Source organism: Peromyscus maniculatus, chromosome 5 (assembly GCF_049852395.1).
Source record: "Peromyscus maniculatus bairdii isolate BWxNUB_F1_BW_parent chromosome 5, HU_Pman_BW_mat_3.1, whole genome shotgun sequence".
Lineage (NCBI taxonomy): Eukaryota > Metazoa > Chordata > Mammalia > Rodentia > Cricetidae > Peromyscus > Peromyscus maniculatus.
In genome coordinates this window covers 46,449,280-46,462,885 of record NC_134856.1, presented here as the reverse complement: position 1 = coordinate 46,462,885, position 13,606 = coordinate 46,449,280, and positions in this window count along the sequence as shown.

The following is a 13,606-nucleotide window of genomic DNA, read 5'->3' as shown; positions in this document are numbered from 1 at the left end:
CCTTTATAAGAGTTGCCGTGGTCATGGTGTCTCTTCATTCACAGCAATAGAAACCCTAAGACATTAATCAAAGCATCTAGTAAAGATGATATACATGTGTCTTTAAGGATGCTATCCCTCCACCTACCATTATCCAAAACTTCTAATCTGTTTTTTCCTGCCCATCACTCAAATATAAAACTTTGGGGGGCAGGTGAGATGGCACAGCAGGCAAAGGCACTTGATGACCTGAGTTTGATCCTCTGAACCCACATAGGGGAAGGAGAGACTGGACTCACAAAAGTTACATTTTGACCTCCACTTGCATGCCTTGGCAATGCTCACCCACAGATATGCACATACACACACTAAATAAAGAAGCATAATAGAATATTTAAAAAATCCACTGTTTGCATTTTAAAAACCAACACATTCAAACCACATTTTTACCAGTGTCTTCCAGACCCTTGATTTGCTTTGGGTGTTTTCTGCATCAACAAATGGTATTAAAATCACACCCTGCTCCAAGCCTGTCATTCATTCCACATTACCTAATCACCAAGCCCTGCCCCACCTGACTGCCAAATACCTCCTCTTCCCTTCATTACCCTGCCCACTAAGGTAGTCTTGCCATTTTCAACTCTTACTTGTCTCTTAAAAAAATTAATTGTTGATGGTAGCTTCTGATCCATTCATTTCCCCCAAGACATTACTGCTTTGCATGGAGTCCACAGAGAATTTTCAAACAGCTGTCCCATATCTGTCACCTCCACTGTCAAAACCCTGTGAGGAATTCTTTTTGATCTGAGATGGGATTCTTTATCTGGTCATGTTTTCTGTAGGTTACAAGAACCTAAGCAAACTGGCCTCTGCTTAAGCCACCCATCATGTGTCCCTCCTCCCTCATTTCCACAGCTGTTCATACTTCACGACGTGGACTTACATTTTTGCCTGTGTCTCCCTATCTACAGAGGTACTTCAACTTTAAATGGAACAGTGTCTCTCCTCATCATGCCTTTGGCTTTCACTGGTTCTCTATGAGATGCCATTGCCCAAGGAAGCTTTCCCTGGTCACTGTAAGGACATCCCCTGTGTTTCCCTAGCCCAGTACAGATCATTATGGGATAGACTCCTTTGCTTGTGTGAACTAAGGTTCCCTAGAAGGTTCATATCTGTGCTGATGATGTTGCAGGTTGATTACTTGAATTTTTTCATGGTGGAATGATGAAATGCTGTCTTTTGGGAGCCAAAGTTACCTCGGACTCTCTTTGGCCTTCTCCTTAACCATTAACTACAAGCTTCCATATCTGATCTATCTTTGAGAATTTCAGCTAAAACTTGAAATGTTTGCAGAGTTAGCATCCACCAACTCAAAGCTAGGAATACCATCAGATGGCATTTGACAGCTAAACGAGAGATTGTCCCTATTTGCTGTACTCTGATGCCCATGCCAATGTATTTGGAGAATGATTGGTTGATGACTTTCTTTTCTTCTGTGACTATAAAAGTTCATCTGACCTCTTCCACAATGGAGTCTGCCATTCAGGGCAAACTGACTCCATGTTCGCAGACCCCATTCAATCCCATTTGGCTCAGAATCCTCTCTCTCTTATTCCCTTTGGAGCAAAATCTATGGCTTGTATTGAAATTTAAAGTCTATTCCCCAGCAGCCCTTAAGGTGGGCCAGGCTCTAATAATCCTTTGGAATACAGAAGACAAACATGGAGGAGAAAGAAAAAAAGAGTTCTTCAGGAACAGCTCCATGCCATGCACTGGGCCACAATATGGCAACAGCTCTGTGCCATGCCATGTGTCTGGCAGGGGCACAATTCAACCAAGTGCCACCTGGTGCCAATGGTGCTGGGCAGTCAGACACCATTGTGGTGAGCTTGTATAGGGTAGGGAGGTGGAGAGAGAGAGAGAATTGTGCAGTGGTTCATGGGCTGTGGGGAGAGGCAGGTCTGAAGAGGTGTGGGTGCTGAGAAACAGGCTTATGTGAATGGCCTGCTTTGCCACCTGAGTCCAAGGTGATGTCCCGGCTATTGCCCAGGGCCAATCATGGTCTGAGGCTCTGAAGCAGCTGAGGAGGCACAAGTTGATATCTTTGGCTCCTGTTGACACTGAGGTGCTGTGGGATGTTCTGTATGTCTTGTGGGAGCCCATTCTCAGGTTCTTTGTGGCGTTACCCAGCAGGTCCGTATAGAGGATGATTAGGACCATGGGCCTGAGTGCAGGTGTTTGAGATGGTCTGCACTTGGCTGTGCTGGGGGATGGTCTGTATGTCAAGTTGCTTTGATTGGTTAATAAATAAAACCTGATCGGCCGTGGCTAGGCAGGATAAAAGGACAGAAAGGCAGAAGGAGATGCTGCAGCCGCCGCAATGACCAGAGAGGCTGCAGCAGCCGCCATGACCAGAGAGGCTACAGCCGCCGCCATGACCAGCAGCATGTGAAGACGCCAGTAAGCCACCAGCCACATGGCAAGGTATAGATGTATGGAAATGGATCAATTTAAGATAAAAGCACAGTTAGCAAGATAAGGACAGTTAGCAGGAAGCCTGCCACGGCCATGCAGTTTGCAAGCAATATAAGTGTCTGTGTTTATTTGGTTGGTTCTGAGCGGCTGTGGGACTGGCGGGTGACAGAGATTTGTCCTGACTGTGGGCAAGGCGGAAAAATCAAGCTACACTGAGGGCTGTGCAGAGGCCTGTGGTCTGGGCTGCCACCTGGGGCCAGCTAGGTGCCCAAGGGCCATGCTGCCTTGAGGGCCTTGCCAATCTGAGAGGCCTGCACTCCCACCTGGGGCCATAGAGACACCCAGTCCCAGCTGCTACCAAGGATCATGTCTGGCTCCCTGGTCCTACCACAGCCAGGATCTGTGTTGATGTCTGTAGGCCAATGGTGCCATCAAAGACCTCATGGATGCCCAGGATCTAGGCCAGAACCTGTGACTATGTTGGTACCAGAGGGCTATGCCACCACTAGGGCCATGCCAAGTTGAGTGGTCAGCATTGTCAACTGAAGCCTGGGTGTCATCCAGGCCAGGACTACTGCTGAGGGCTATGCTGGGTCCATGGCCCTACAGCAGCCAGGGTCTGTGTTGATGTCTATACCTCCTGAGACCACTGAAGGCCATGCCAATGCCAGGGGTTCTGGCTGCCACCTGGTTCCATGTTGGTGTTTGAGGGCTAAGCTGCCCTGGGGCTATAATGATCCAGTGGCCTACACTACCACCAGGGGCCATGGTGACCTCTGAGCCCTGGCTGTGACCAGACTGGAGGACCTGAGAGAAAGAGAACTGGCCCCACTCCTTGCTGCAGGCTGCAATGGGTGGGCTGCCCGAAGCAGTGCTGGAGGGCTCACCCGGGTGGTGACAATGAAGGAAAGCTGGCAGGCTGACCAGCCCAGCCACCACCCAGGCCCAGAACCAGGACTGAGTTGGCCCACCCCAATATCCACCTCATCTATAAATTGTTGCAACAGGTGAAGGGGATGAACCTACAGACCGAAAACTCCAGGATTCCCATGACATAGGACAACAACAGGATGTCCAAGAGGAGCCCCCATGAAATTGCATTATTGATAGTGTAGCAGATTCCAGAGACCTTGAGCCAGACCAATGACACATGGCAATGAACACTTACATGGGCGGATGAAAGGACTAAAGGGTTAATGGTGTAACTCAACAGGCCACATTTCCAAGACGAAATCCCCACTTCTTTGTTTTGTTTGTTTTTTGTTTCTGTTTGTTTTGCTTTGTTTTGTTTTTGGTTTTTCTTTTAAATTTTGGTGGTGAGGTTGCAAGGGTGGAGGGCAGATGGGACAGGGAGATGAGTGGGATCAGTATGCATGATATGAAATCTGCAAAGAATCAATAAAAGTAGGGGGAAAAGTTCTGCAGAGCTCCTTTCCCCAGTCATTATCACGTTCAGGTCTACATTTCCACTTTCTGATAAGTGCCTCCCATTCTGTCCTACAAAGATATTTGCATTCTCACAAGTGGTACTTGAGGACTAAAAGCTGTTAATTAACTCTGGGATACCATGTTGGGGAATTCTACAGCTCCTGTGTTTATATACTGAGGCAGGAAGCACTGAAGGGTCTCTTTGAATTGTGTCCCCGTGAGCTGCCTATGGGTAAGGCCAAACACGTTTTTTTGTTCGTCAAACACAAATTAAGAACCACAAGTAAATACATTTTAATTATTTAATACTACCAAGCAATCACTCACATTCATTGAATAATTTCATATTTAGGATCACTTTGTGGTATAAGCTACGCTTGAAATTTGGAATGTAATGATGTCAAAGGAAGCAGAGATGTAGACCTTGGTTTCACATGAACAAGGTACTGGGAAAATAGACATCCAAAGCAGAATTTCGACATGATCAAGCCATTACTATTGTGCACTGCTATATGGAGTACATGTCAAAAGCATCGGCTAGAAGTGCAGGAAGGGAGTCCTGAAGAGCTGGCTTGGCAGTAAAGAGCATTTGCTACTTTTGCAGAGGACCTGAGTTCAGTTCCCAGCACTTACATGGTGGCTTACACCATCTTTAACTCTAGCTCTAGGAGATCTAATGTCTTCTTCTGATCCTGTGAGCACCAGGCATGCATGTGGTAATATACATACATGCAGGCAAAGCACTCATCCCCATAAAAATAAAACCAATAAGCTGTTAAGTGCAGGAGGAGGAAAAGATGAGTGTTAAGTCCATGCATATTAGAATATCAACCCATCAGTTGTTCAGACTAGATAAGTGTTTGAGGTCATCTAGTTTATCCTCCCTACATCAAATTCACACATTTTTTTAATTAATGTGAAAAAATTGTGCCAAGGGAGATTATGTGGCTTGCCTGAGATTGCCAAGCAATGTCAGAATCATAATTACAACCTGGACTATCTCTTCCCAAACCTAGCTTTAAATAATAAACAAGAGAAAGTTTCGTGATCTTTAATTTATCTTGGGAGTCGTGTCTTTGCAAACTGCCAAGCTTTAAAAATCTTCCATTTGTATTCATGGGGGAAAAAAAAAGTCAGGGTGTTTGTACAGTCAAGGACAATTTACTCTCCCTTCTTACAAGTCAGTTAATAGACCAAAGAAACTGGCCTTAAGCACCGCGTGAAAAGAAGAAAATGTTAAGATTTCAACCCAGCATGCCAGAGAGATGTAGAAATCTTAGAAGAGGGATCCAGGTGGCTTTCATACACCTGTCAGGGTAATTGAAACCTGTGTAGCTAACCAGAGCTAAAAGGCCCTGTTAGAAATTCTATTTCTCCCTTCACTCACTTATATCTAATTATGTATCTATAATTATATATATTATGTTATTATACACAATTATGTAAAATGACATGTTATATAAAATATGTAACTATAACATTGGTATATAATTAAAATATGTTTTCTTATTTTTTCCTGGTTAAAAATGCAGTTGTTACCCCAAATCTTTTTGTGTTATTTAGTTATGGAAGACTCAATGTCTGAAGAAAGCCCACTTACCACAGTCTGCCCAGGTAGCATGGTCTTGTCAGGACAGTCACGTTTCTGAAGGAACTACCCAACAAGAGTCCCAGAAGCCACTTTTGATTGAGCATCCTGCAGAGCAGATTTTCATGTAACCTCTGTCTGTAGTTTTGAAGTGTTGACTGATTGCACAAAGGACTTCTAAAAAGAAAGGTCATTTATTTTTCTAGTAGAGGAATTTTTGCACAAGTGTGAGAAGCAGTTATATCCTGAGGATATAACTGTCTCCCATAGCATGTCATGGGAAAAACTGCATATTCTGGTATTCATTAGAATGGCCAGGAGACTCACAAACTGGTGATGTGTGGCATGGAATGGATGTGGAGCAGAGGCTTCTTCATCATGCCATGTCATTTATTTATTGCTGACATTTCTAACTTATTTGATGAAACGTACAGCCCCTATGACATATTACTTCAAATGATTTCACACAAACTATACACACAAACAGCAGCTATAACAATAACACACACATACACAAAAACACAATGTGAGACTTGATCAAGGGCATCGATGCTCTGGGTAAAAGTGTCCTCAGGTGAGTAAGGGGAGCAAAACCAACTTCTTAAATCTCTTTCTGCAAAAACTGTTTGTCCACGGGGCCTTAGGAGCTAACCCAGTCACTAAAGTACTTGCCGCTCGAGCACACAGACCTAAGTTCAGTTCCCAGCATCCATGTCAAATGCCAAGTGATACCAGCTTCTCATAATCCCAGTGTTCAGGAAACAGACAGGTAAATCTCTGGGCTTATTGGTCTGCCTGTCTAACCTAACCAATGAATCCTAGGTCACAGTGAGATACCCTGTTTCAATATAAAAATGATGATGATGCTGGTAGTGGGGATGGTGGTGATGAATAGCTTCTGAGGAATAATACTCAAGGTTGATGCCTGGCCTCCATACACATGCACACATGCAGCTACAAGCCTACCTGCACACATGTATACATGCTCACATGCACAGATACAAACACACACAGTGAATAAAATAAAACATTTTGGTCCACAGACAAATTCTTTCTCTTTGTCTCCTTTCTCCTAATGGCTTTATCAAGCTTTACTTCTCAATAAGACAATCTTATTGAAGTTCATTTAGCATGATGTGTGTATAAGAGTTACTTCATTATTTTATAAAAGTATTTCCTAGTGATATCTCCAGTCTTTCAAACCTTCAAACACACCCCAGATGTATGGAATGTTGCTTCTGCATGATCCAATGTATCACCTGGCCATAAAGACTATATGTGGCTATAAAATATCAAGTGTGTGTTCCCAGTGAAAGGGAAAATGCTAACCAGACTTTGGTCAATAGCATAGATAGCCATACAACCATCCAAAAGAAGGCCCGGCCCCTTGTATCAGTCATTTGTTGAATGAAGCCCTTCCTGCTTTAATATAACAGGAAGTTGGGCTCGATATAATGACAGTGATGCAGAAATAAGCAAATGCACACTGATGGGGGTGTGAGGAGATGAGAGACTAGTACACAAGATAAAAACCGCCTTCCAGGCTCCGACGTCGTATTTCAGCAGGATCAGAACACATATGGCAGCAGAGACACCTGAGGATCCAAAGAGAAATGCTGGTGAAAACCAGAAATCACAATGTACAAGAACAGTCCTTCAGAGCGGCTGTGGACCACGTTGTGACATCAGTGTGTAGAGTGTCATGTTGTCAATGACAAGCGCCCTTACCTTGTTCTTGCTGTACTTTCTGCCACCTTGTCATGTTCAAGAGTAAGGGAGGCTCTTTCAGGAAGATCAAAGATTTCCTGCATAAGGACAAGAGCTAACGTTGCTGAAGCCCCCTGAAAGGAAAGGTTTTGATGTGAGAGTTTGGGACAGGTGTCGTCTTCTTTCTACTCAGAAAAACAAAGGAGGAAGAAGAAAAAGAATTGCTTTCAGCTCTTAGTATCCAAACTTGAATTGTCTTGTTCTTCTTAGTGTGTGTGTGTGTGTGTGTGTGTGTGTACACATAAATATGTGGTATATTGTTGCATGTATATGAATTTAAGTCATATTATTTGGTTTCATGTGTTTTATATGCCTATCATATATGTAGCATGTGTGATGAGGAGGCAGTCCTTAAGGATATTTTTTCTTTTATCTTAATGATTACATTTTTAAGTGGAATAAATAGGTTAGCAGAATAAAAACCAAATATTTATGGGGATGGAGAGAGGGTATGAAGGATTCATACTACTTTTGCAGGGGACCTATGATTAGTTCCCAGCACCCATATTAGTTAGCTCATAACTGCCTGTTGTTCCAGCTCAGGAGATATGATGCCCACTTTTTACTTCTGTGGGTACCTGTACTTGTGAGCACATACCCACACCTAGACACACACATCCACCTAACTAAATTTTCTAATCTTAAAAATCTATGGGAAATATTAATTCCAAAGAAACAAAATAGATGTAGGAGTGCAGGTATTTAAATTTGTCTTACACATTGGGTAGGGCTTCATCTTAATTTATGAATGAAAATGAAATTTATTAAAAGACAGAAAAATAGTTTAATATGTTAGGATGCTTAGGTATGAGCATATAGTGTTGGTGTGTCTGCATGCTTTTTGTAGTATAAGTACATATTTGCAGATGTTCATTGGATGTGCTGTGTGATGTGTATGTATGTTCAAGGATGTAAAGCATTCTGAGCCAGATGAAATTCTTCAATGCTCTAGTTCCATTTCTGTTGTTATGTTAAAATATCCTGACCCAAAACAATTTAAGGTAGGAAGTGGTTTATAGTCCATGTTATAATCCTGTATTGTGAGGAAATCAAGGCAGGGACTTAAAAAGTACCACATCTACCCACAGTCAACAGCAGAGAATACAGGCATCTACCCTTGTATGCTAACAGCTGACTACCTAGCTAGCTTTCTCTACTCTCACAGAGCTCAGGGCCCAGCTCATTAAAAGGTGCCACCCACATTCGGGGTGGGTATTTGCACCCCAGTCAAAAGTCAAGAGAATCCCCCACAGCCATGCCCACCGGCCAACCTGACCTATATAATTCTTTGAGATCCTCTTTTGGTCATTCTAGATGATAGCAAATTGATATTTAAAACTAAGAAGCAGAGTTGGTAAGTGTATAGTGCCATGATCCCTACAGTGCAGAAACCTAGGCAGGACTTGCATTCCCCTTTCCCATAAGGTCTTCAGAAAAACTAGGATTTTGGTTTGGAGCAAGGTGAAAAACTTCTAGTTGATTTGAGAAACAGTGCCTGTTTTGCTTCATCCCAATTGGCTGTGTGGTTAGTTTTACTGATTTCTTTGCCAGAATAGTGTAAGAGAGGAAGGCATTGCTTTGACTCACAGTTTCTGAGCGATCTCAGTCATAGTAGGAGAGGCATGGTGGTGGGGCTGCTTCCATCCATGGCAGTGGGAGCTTCCTATGGGACAACTTGCACAACAGCTGGACCAGAGAGCAGGGGCTCGACCCAACTCAAGTTAGCATATCCTCCAATGGCCTCTCCATAGTCACTCCATCGCCCCTAGAAAGATCCTACATCCCCAAGACACTGCAATCTCCCAAAACAGTACAACCAGCTAGAGACTCAGTGCCCAAATATGAGCTTGCGGGGGACATTTGTCAAACTGTAGAAGGTATTTCTTAGAAGGAAGAACATGGCTGTTCATAGACTGCTCTGGTCACGAGGGAAGAGAATGTCAGTGGGCATGTGTTTCCATGGAGGCATGTTCTCTAGTTTCAGTGTCATTTTCTACCAGTGACCAAAATCACAGACAGTGAAAACAAATGGAGTAACATTGGCTCTCAGTTGGCATTCACTGTAGGACACAAGGTCTCCCTCTTTACAGACAGAGCCATGAACTGCCCTTCAATGTAATCTGCCCATTTCAAACTTTCCTACCTGTCACCGAGACATCGATTTTTCTTCCATGTACTCTAAGACTCAGCTTAACAACCCCACAATTTGCCTCCTAGAGATAGTGGTGGCACTTTTTTATTTAAATGTCCCATGCTGTTCCCAGAGCATAGGCATTGTGATTTATTGCCTTCCCTGTTTATCAATATTAATGAGAAATGCACATGTTTACTAGATCTGGCACTTACTCAAGCTGAAAAAGATTAGAAATCCTGTCATTATTTGTTATCAAGATGATGTGGAGCTTGACAAGGAAAGAGATCTACTCTAATGAATAAGATCCCTGAATGAGAAAGAGAATCTGTTTCAGCTATATTCCCATCAACATAAAGAGAGATGTGATGGAGGGAGGGCTCAATGATTAAGATCACATACTGATTTAAGACATGGGAAAATGTAGATGTACTAGAGAGATGGCTCAGTGGTTAAGAGTGTGCACTACTCTTGCATAGTTCAGTTCCCAGCACCCATGTGGGGCAGCTCACAACTGCCTGTAACTCTAGTTTCAGGGGAATCTGATGCCTTCTTCTGGCTTTCATAGACACTCAACGTGCTTCTGTACACGTGCAACAGATAGCTAGCTGCAGTCTTCCTTCTCTTTGACTGTGGATCCCACAAACCATCCCCTCCTAACCTCCCTACCCTCGCTCATTGGGTTGGATCACAGCCCTCAACTGTAGCAGGCACCCCCTGTTAAAACACAGGCCATGCTTGCTGGAAAATCAGATAGACTGCCTGCAGAACTTCACCACTCTCTCTGTTCCCCTAGATGCAATTCCCCAGGCTCACCCTCACCTTTGCAGCAGAATACCCACGGCAGACTTCACTGTGGATCTCACAGATCTTCTCCTTCTGACCTTCCTCCCCTGACTTGTTTCTTTGTCCCAGATCCCAACTTGAGCAGGTATCCCCTTCTAACTCATGGGCCCCTCTTTCCAGGGCAACACTTAGGCTAAAGGCAGACTCACACCTCTCCTACTGCTCCTGAGATCCAATCCTCCAAGTCTCATTCCCAGCTCTGTAGAAGGAAACCTGCTTTTGTCTCCTTTTCCTCTCTGACCTCATTCCCAAAAGATGGCAAAGATCTTCACTTCTAACCTTCCTTCTTCCTAACTCATCCCAGTATCCCAGCCTCCAACACCTGCAGGAAATCCCTGTGACCACACCAGCTGAGCAGGCCAGGAAAACAGGTAGCAAACAGCCATCACACTCTCTGAAAATCAAGAGAAGAAACATAAACCAAGGAACAAAACCAACCCAAAAAAGACAAATCCAGAAGTAGAAATCAGCGTCTAGGCATATCTTCCCAAACCTAGATGCCTAGACTCTGGTGCAAAAACACAGCCAAAAAGAGCCAGGGCAATACGTTTCCAGTACATTACAGCTATCCTATCACAGCAGGCCCTGAATATTCCCACATAGCTGAACCGTAAGATAAAGACCTTAAAACAAACTGTATGAGAATGGGAGAGGTCTTTAAAGAGGAAATGAAAAAATACCTTTAAAAAATTCTGGAAAACACTAATGAAATGGGAAGAAATGAATACATCACTTAAAGGTATCCAGAACTCTGACAGTTGAGGGAAATGAATAAAACTGTTCAAGATCTGAAAATGGAAATAGAATAAAAGAAAACACAAACTGAGGAAATTTTGGAAATGAAAGAATTGGGAATTGGAACAGGAACTATAGAGGTTAGCTTCACCAACTGAAAACAAGGTATTGAAGATACGAGAGAAAAAAACGGATACATCAGTCAAAGAAAATATTAAATCCAAAAGACTACTGACATAAAACATACAGGATACTAGAGAAACTATGAAAGATCAAACCTAAGAATAATAGGTATAGAGGAAGGAGAAGAAACCCAGCTCAAGGGCCTAGGTCTTCAACAAAATCATAGAAGAGTATTTCCTAACCTAAAGAAGGAGATGCCTATAAATGTACAAGAAGCATACAGAACACCAAGTAGATTGGATTAGAAAGGTATGTCCCCTTGCAATATAATAATCAAAATAATAAACCCATAGAGCAAAGAAAAGATATTAAAAGCTGCAAGGGGAAAAGACCAAGTAACATAAAAAGGCAGACCTATTAGAATTACACCTGATTCCTCAGTGGAGACTCTGTAAGCCAGAAGTCCCCGACAGATGTGCTACAGACAATAAAAGACCACAGATGCTAGCCAAGACTACTATACCCAGTAAAACTTTCAATCACCATGGATAGAGAAAATAAGATATTCCATTATAACGTCAAATTTAAGTAATATCTATCTACAAATCCAGCCCTACAGAATGTGCTAGAAGGAAAACTCCAACCTAAGGATATTAACTACACCCACAAAAACACAAATAATCTCACTCTAGAAAAACAAAAGAAAAAAGTATACACACACACACACAACCCCCACCACCCCACCACCATGAACAACAATAATAAAATAATAGGAATCAACAATCACTGCTCATTGATATCTCTCAATAACAATAATCTTAATCCCCCCAAAAAAAAACAGACTAATAAAAGGAGGAGAAAACAGGATCCATCCTTCTGCTGCATCCAAGAAAAATACCTCAACATCAAGTATATATACATTACCTTAGGGTAAAGAGTTGGAAAAAGATATTGCAAGCAAATAGATTTGTGAAGTAACCTGGTGTAGCCATTTTAATATCTAGCAAAATAGAGTTCAAACCAAAATTAATCAAAAGAGGTAAGGGAAGGACACTATACACTCATCAAAGGAAAAATCCACAAAGATGACATTTCAATTCTTAACATCTATACCCCAAACACAAAGGCAACAAAATTTATAAAAGAAACATTACTATAGCTTAAATTACATACTGACCCTCACACACTGACAGTGGGAGACTTCAACACCCCACAAGTGAGGAGGGAAGGTGGGGAGGAACTGAGAGGAGTAGAGGGAGGGGAAACTATAATAAAGATACATTGTATGAGAAAGGAGTCTATTTTCAATAATAATAATAATAATAATTCTATGTCTCTGGCTTTGGTAAGATTTTCCAGTCTGGTCCATGTCATCTTCCTTCACTGCAGTGCCTGCAGATCCATTTCCTCCACCACATCCACTTCTAAAACCTCTTCGTCTGGATGTCCCACCCCCTACAACCCAGATGCCTACATTATGGAGAAGGATTCCGGTTTCAGGTGTCTGAGGAAAAGCCCCCAAACCTCTGTATCTATATCTCTGCTTCTCAGTGCTCTTCTGGTAACAGTGTTCACATGACCTTGTGCTAGAAGCCACTGTAAATGCAAATGTACAGGTATACTCACTTATTATGTCAGCCAATCATAAAGATGCCTATGTGCAGAGGACTTTTGTATCTTATTCCTTAACAGCAACATTAAAGAGAGGATTTGGGCTCATGTGGAAATGAGAGTGAGGTACAGTGACTCGTAACACAAGTAGCAGGATTCCTTGAAGTCTTCTTAAGCTTCACAATGCCATCCTTCTCCACTGCACACACTGATGTGACAGTCAGCTGTACCCCAAAAGATGGAGCTTGGAAGATACCCTTTTGAGGAATGAAGTACAGTTTTAACAAATGGCCAGAGGTATTCAATCTAATGAATAACTACTGTGAGCCTCACAGGTGAACAACTCTATGACTATGATGCCACACTACTTTTCTCAAAGATTAATCATCAGAGATGCCCTTGCCATTCAGTTCTGATTTGAACACAATTGAATCATTGGCAATTCCAGGGTGGTGTTTCAAGAGTCTGAGCATTAAAGAGACACTGTGTCATGAAAGCATTGCACTGTTGTGAGCTTGTCATCTGGTTTTAGAACACTTCCTCTTTGCCCTATGGCAGCAGCTGAGACTCAAGCCAATGCCTTGTCTCACATTGTCTAATTAAATGCAGGTTTTCTCTTGGATTAAGCATATTACAGTGTTTGCTTTGGTCCCCAAGGCAAATATTCAAGGACATTAAGTAATAAAACTTAATATAGGAACAATTAAAATATGGAATATAATTTATGAAATATTAGAAACTGAGTTGAATGTTTATTATCGCAAGCGTTAATAAAAAGTTAATTGTGCCCTTTAGCAATTAATTTATGCACAATTATCTCAAAGTGTTACTGGGCCTTCTGAACTAATTATAATTATATTGAGGTATTAAAAAGGAAACTCCCAAGTGTCTACAAAATAGCTTCATAAAAATCCGTGTGCTTA